This window comes from Gossypium arboreum, chromosome 4 (assembly GCF_025698485.1).
Source record: "Gossypium arboreum isolate Shixiya-1 chromosome 4, ASM2569848v2, whole genome shotgun sequence".
Classification (NCBI taxonomy): Eukaryota; Viridiplantae; Streptophyta; class Magnoliopsida; order Malvales; family Malvaceae; genus Gossypium; species Gossypium arboreum.
This window is the reverse complement of record NC_069073.1, coordinates 16,745,446-16,752,684: the sequence shown is the minus strand read 5'-3', so window position 1 is coordinate 16,752,684 and position 7,239 is coordinate 16,745,446. Positions and strand designations below refer to the sequence as shown.

Sequence of the window (7,239 nt, the reverse complement as noted above, 5' to 3'; positions counted from 1 at the left end):
AGTTCTACCTGATTAGAGAGCATGGTGACCGACCCGACGTTAAAAACGCCGACTGCTTTCGTTGGCTTTTCCACATGACCTGCCACTGATAATTATTCAGTGATATCTCTTCTATAAATTCATAAGCATCTTTGGGTGTCTTATTATTGATAGTCCCACCAGCGGTTGCGTCAACCATCTGTCTAGTTGAAGGATTTTGGCCATTGTGAAAAGTTTGAACCTGTAGCCAGAGTAGTAATCTATGGTGAGGGGCACCTTCTCAACAGGTCCTTGTATCTCTCCCATACATCATATAGTGTTTCTAAATCCATCTGCACAAAAGAAGAGATATCATTCCTTAATTTAGCTGTATTAGCTGGCGGAAAATATTTAAGTAAAAACTTTTCGGTCATTTGTTCCCAAGTAGTGATTGACCCTCGTGGTAACGAGTTCAACCACTGTTTAGCTTTATTCCTTAATGAAAAGGGAAATAACCGAAGGCGTATGGCATCGTTAGAAACGCCATTGATTTTAAATGTGTCACAAAATTCCAGAAAATTCGCCAAGTGATTGTTTGGATCCTCATCCTGCAAACCATCAAACTGAACAAATTGCTGTATCATTTGAATCGTGTTAGGTTTCAGTTCAAAATTATTTGCAGCAATAGCAGGCCTAACTATACTTGACGTAGTTCTTGTTAAATTCGGTTTAGCATAATCATACATAGTACGTGGAGCATGATTCTGATTTACTGGATCGGCATCAATCACAGGAGGTAGCGGATTTTCCTGATTTTCGGCCATCTTCTCGGTTGTGGTTTGAATATCGTCTTTTTGCTCTCCCTTTGTGTATCTTAAGCTTTGCCTTATTTCTCTTCGGTTTCTACGAGCTGTGTGATCGGTCTCACTATCAAATAGTAATGGTCCCGATGGATATCTTCTAGTTAGACACAAAAAAAAACTTGCCAGAAACGAATAAAGAGAAAATTAGAAAAGAAAAGAAAAATTTAAATTGCGAATAAAGTAAAATGGCTAAAGTAATAAAAGCCGAGTGTTCCTAATGTTTTAGTTCCCTGGCAACGGCGCCAAAAACTTGATACGTGATATTTGCGACAGGTTTTAAAAATTTATAATTAATCGTTCTTGAAACTAACTATTATCACGATGAAGGCAAGTGTACCTATCGAACAGTAGTATAGCTTTAGCAAGACCGGATTGTCGAACCCAAAGGAACCAAGAGTACTAATAATTACTTTCTTTTTGTTATCTAGCCTAAAAATTAAGGGATTTGTTTATCTAAACTAATTAACTAAACTAAGGGTGCACAGAAAAAATTTGGGAAAAGCTTTTGCGAAAACTCGATTGATTAAGACAATACCCAAGGAAAAATCCACCTAGACTTCACTTGTTATTTGACTCTGAATCAGACGATTTATTCATTTGACTTGACCCGTAGAAATTCCTAAGTTATATTATTATCTCTTGATCCGTAGAAATCTCTTTCTAATTAACACCCTAGTGTTGCATTAACTCGATCTATGGACTCCCTTATTAGGTTTCACCCTAATCCGGCAAAATCTTGTCACCCTATCTCTATGTGTGCAATGAACTCCGCTTAATTACGACAAATTTACTCTTAGACAGGGACTTTTGCTCCTCTGAATAAGCACATTAACTTGAATCAATATCCTGGAATATTAAAACAAGAATTAAGAACACATAATTAAGAACAAGTCAAATATTTATCATACAATTTAGATAATAATAACAAGATCCGTCTTAGGTTTCATTCCCCTTAGGTATTTAGGGGGTTTAGTTCATAACTATGAAAGAAAACATCTAAAAAGAATAAAGATAACAAAACATAAAGAAAACCCAAAAAACTCCTGAAGGAAATTGAAGGGAGATCTTCAGTCTTGATGATGAATCCGGCTTTTAAGATGGATCAATCGGCTTTCCTTGAGTAATTCCTTGCCTCCTACTCCGTGTGTGTGTTCTAGGTGCCTCATCAGGTGTTTAAATAGGTTTTAGAATGCCTAAAAGCCCTCAAGAGTGGCCTTTTTCGAATAGAACTATACTTGGGCTTGACAGGGACACGCCCGTGTGCGATTGCTTCAAACCATGGTCAAGGCTGTTAAATAGGCACGGACGTGTGGTCTACCCGTGTAAGGAAGTTCAGGTCATGTTGATTTCTCATGTTGGCCCATTTTCTCCGTTTTTGACCCGTTTCTCGTTCCTTTTACTCTCCTATGCTCACTTAAGTATAAAACATGAAATAAAAGGATTAGGAGCATCGAATTCACCAAATCTAAGGAGAAATTACCCATAAATGTGCTAATCATGGGATAAAAGTATGTATAAATTACGGTTTATCAAATATAAACAATAATTTAGAGACTTTATCGTATAAGCATATAAACTGTAACACCCCTTACCCGTATTCAATGCCAGAATAGGGTTACGGAGTATTACCAGACTTACAACTTAAACAACCATGCAATTTGAAAAAAAATCATCAACCAAATGTAATTCCAGTCAAATACAATCACATTGTCCCTATTACGAGCCTATGAGGCCTTAAGCATACTTTGAGAGTGGTTCGAGACTAACTGATAGCTCAAGAAATTTTTACAAAACTTAGAAAATTTTCCAAACTGTAGGGGTCACACGCCTGTATGCACCAACTGTGTCTCTCACACAGCCAAGAGACACGCCCGTGTGGACATTTGAAATGGGATCACATGGCCGTGTCCCAGCCCGTGTCTGACCCTGTGTAACTTTCTAATTACCTTACATGGCCAGACCACATGCCTGTGTGTCTAACTCGTGTACTATTCGAAATGGCCACACATGCCTGTGTGCCAGATTGTGTGCTAGGCCGTGCAAAAACTAGAGGGTATACTGACTTGTGTCCCACGGTCATTCAGACGCCCATGTGTTAGGCCATGTGGAGCATACTGACTTAGTTTCTAAATCCACACCAAGGGACATACAGCCGTACAAGATAACCGTGTGTCACACACGGCTAAGACACATGTCCGTGTGGACAAAAATAGGTTATTTACCAAGCCATTTTTGCCACTCAAATTTGCATGCACCTACACAACCCAAATGGTACAAATTCATAGCATAAATGAACATCTAACTTAACCAGAATCAAGGCTAAATCATACCATTTCCAATACTAGCAACCAACATACTTGCAACCAACATACTTATAAACTCATGTTTTACTCATTCAACACAGACCAAAAACACATATAAAAAACAACTAACTAACATTTCCCAAACATACATCATTTTGCACCAATTCACAAGCATAATTCATATCTAATATCAACCATTTAACAACCATATTACCTATCACAAGCAATTATGAACTCATTAATAAAGAGTATTAACACATGTATATATATACATCACCATCTTAGACAGAATAAGCCAACTCTTATGGCTAAACACAAAACCAAACTTAATATCTACAAGCCAATACAAATGGCCAAAATACATATACCAAAAAGACCAAGTCTCTATACATGCTATATACTTAAAATACCAAAGTTCATAGGTACCAAGTGATAGGTGGATAGTGTGAAGCGATCTCTGATGATCCCCGAATTTGAGCTAGCTTGATAACACTATAAAACACGGAAAAATAAACAAAGTAAGTTATAAAGCTTAGTAAGCTCGTATACCATAAACTTAATTCAATCTCAAGATTATATATCAACAATTTGAATATATTAACATTTAGCATATATTAGCTAACAAACATTTCATATACACAATTATGATATTAATCACATTTTTTACAAGTTTTTTCATACCAAAGCTTATATATGTCATGTACGCACCTGTACCATCTCATAGCATTCTCATACTCAATCACATCTTTCATTTACCTGATGAACCATTCGGAATAGAAGTCGAATACTTAAGAGTCTCGTACACTAAGTACTCTATCATGGCCCGAAGCCAAATCAAGGTAGCTTATATCCGATATACTAATATCATGGCCTGAAGCCAAATCAGCCGATATTCATGGCCCGAAGCCAAATCGCTATAACTTGCACCTGAAGTGCTAATATCATGGCTCGAAGTCAACTCAATGTATCCTCTAATGACATGTCATTGGTATCCTAAACTATTCCTAAGGTTCAACTAGGATTTCGAATGCCGAATCGTTGTCAAATCATTATCAATCATATCCATAGTCTCGTATTCACAATTTATGCAATATCTAAGCATATGAAATACATTTGCATCAAAACTTATAATATACAAACTTACCTCGGACGTAAAAACGATGAAATAGACTGATTAATCAGAAACTTTGTTTTTCCCTCGATCTAGATCCAGACTTCATTTTTCTTGATCTAAATATAGTCAAAATTAACTTATTTAATCATCTCTCAATTAAATTTAATCCAAAATTCACATTTAAGCAAACTTACACTTTTGCCCCTAATAATTCACATTTTGCCCCTAATAGTTCACATTTTTCACAATTTAGTCCTTATTTCATAAAATCACAAATTAATGAAATTCAAAATTAACCCATGCTAGCCGAATTACTATTATGCCCTTAGTATCCTATTATTTTCATTTATTTCACATTTTAACCACAAAGCTTCCACATTTCACAAATTAATCCCTAATTTGCATTTTCACTAAAAATTACTTTATAAAACTTGTATAAATCACAAAAAACATTCATAATCTATCATCAAACATCAAAACACACATTTATTCATCAATGGAACCATTCAAAGTATTTAAAATTTTTGCAAAATAGTCCCTAGGCTAGCTAAACCTAGTTGCAACGATATCAAAAACGTAAAAATAATGAAAAACGAGAAAAAAATGGACTTACAATTGAACTTGCAAATGACCGAAAGCTTCAATACCTAAAATGGATTTTCTTCATGCTTCATTCGGCTAAGGAAGATGAATGAAAACAAAATTTTATGTTTTGTTTTAACTATTCATCACTAATTTATTAATTTACCTAATTACCCATTTAATATAAATCAAATTTCAACAATACCAATCACCATACAAGTCCACTAACATACTAATGGTTATTTACCACTTAAGGACCTTCACTTTAATAAACCATAGCTATTAGACACATTTAACTAATAGCACACAAGTTTTACACTTTACGCGATTTAGTCCTTTTCACTGAATTAAGCATTCAAATGATAAAATTTCTAAATGAAACTTTCACACAATCATATTTTCATGCCGTAAAAATTAAAATAATAATAAAATAAATATTTCAACTTTGGATTTGTGGTCCCGAAACCACTGTTCCGATTTGACCAAAAACGGGTTGTTACATAAACATCTTCCCCACATTTAAGATGTACATTGCCCTCAATGTACAAATAGATATAAAATTATAAACAAAATATCATAAGGGAGGGTGGGAACTGTAATTGCACTGAATTTAGATGAACTCGCCAGAATAGTGAACTTCGAAATCGTAGGAGATTCTAAATGAAGTTCATGTTCGAGCACATTAATAAGAAGATAGATAAAAATAAATAAGATGAAGAGATGACAAAATAGAAAAGAATCTGTTAAAAAATAACAGTAAAGTTCAAAATAAAAATAAAAATGAACATATAAGCCTAAAAATAAAATAAAAAAGAAATAACAAAAGAAAAGAAAAGAAAAAGAAAAAGAAATAAAACATAAAACAAAATAAAATCTAAACAATTTAAAATAAAATAAAAATATAAAAAATCTAATACTATTTTAATAAAAACTTAGCAGAATAAAAATAGAAATAATAATATTATAATAAAACAAATATAATAAATAAAATAACAAAAAAATAGAGGGCGGGTGCGTACCCACGTTGGTGTTGGGGGGAAGGAAAAAAAATTGAAAACCCCCTAGTATTAAAAGAGGGTACATGGCCGTATGGCCAAACTATGGTCATATGGCTAGGCCATGTAGCTTATTAGAAAATTTTAAAAATTTGCTTTAGTGTCTAGACGGCCTTTGCATGACTGTGTGACTAGGCTATGTGTCATACACGACCGTGTGGCCATGCTGTGTGGTATCACTCAGACTGTGTGTTGTTGTTGTTCGCTTCTCCCATGCTTGTGTACATGGGCATCTGGGTCACATGATCGTGTCTTTAGGCCGTGTGCCTCCACTAAGACCGTGAGGGTCAAAAAATAATTCTGAAAAATTAGCTCCAGCATTCACACTACCTATGACACGCTCGTGTGTGACACACGGGCGTGCGGATCACCCCAGACCATGTGGACAACTTTTTGATATATTTCACTATGATCACTTTTCACTGTCTTGGCTTTTATTTGTTCTATGCTTTTATCACACTCGCTTTGCTTTTAACCTTCACAATGCTTTTGTTCGCTGATTCATTTTTAATTTAAACACATACTTGTAAAGATTTTATACTTATTATACCGTACCTTTTCAATAACTATGGATTTAATTACTGATTATTCAAATTTAAACAACTTATTATTCAACAAATATATATACCTACTCGTATATACCTATGTCATTTGGTACATTTAACTCCTTTTTCTTTTTTACAATTTAACAAATTAAAAAAACTAGTCTAAATGCAAATAACCTAAAATTGTTTATTTTCAAGCTAAATTTACAGTTTAATCAAACAACCTATGGACATGCTCTTAACCAATCACTTGTATTTCTATAAGCGCAAGCACAAACACAACATAAAGAAAAAATTCAACTAAAAATATTACAAAAATTTAACAGAAATACCAATAAAACATTTAAAAATTAAAAACACTATATCACCCCACACTTTATTTAACACATTGTCCCTAATGTTCTCCAATAATAATGAAGAAACAAAATTACCCATTTTAACATGTCAGTGTCGCGAATGTTGTTGGATCATTTCGTACTTTTCGGTTTAGCTCTAAAAAACTTTGTGCCATAAAAACTATGAGTTCCTACACATAATTTTTTTTTACAATTAAAAAAAATCTAATTAAGCTTGAAAATAGAAATTATGCTAAATTTTTTAAAATAAAATAAAAATCTAACTAACAGTATGAATTTTTTTTTTTTGTAAAAAGAAAAGAAGTTATAAATTGAAAAATTCCCTCATAAGTCTGCAATAGTGTCGTTATCAAACTTTTCTGAGCTCACACCATTCTCGTCCAAGACGAACCTCGTCTCTTTCCTTCTTGATGTGGATGGTCCTTCTTATGCGAGCTGGAAGGTGTCGGGTATGTCGCAGACG

The 7,239-nt window shown here is 33.9% G+C and overlaps 1 non-coding gene across 1 annotated transcript; it reads left to right on the top strand.

Moving 5' to 3' along the window:
* Positions 1–236: 236 nt before the first annotated feature.
* Positions 237–344, top strand: LOC128292411 (small nucleolar RNA R71). Its single transcript, XR_008282396.1, has one exon. It is a non-coding gene; the product is annotated as a small nucleolar RNA R71 (small nucleolar RNA).
* Positions 345–7,239: the final 6,895 nt, after the last annotated feature.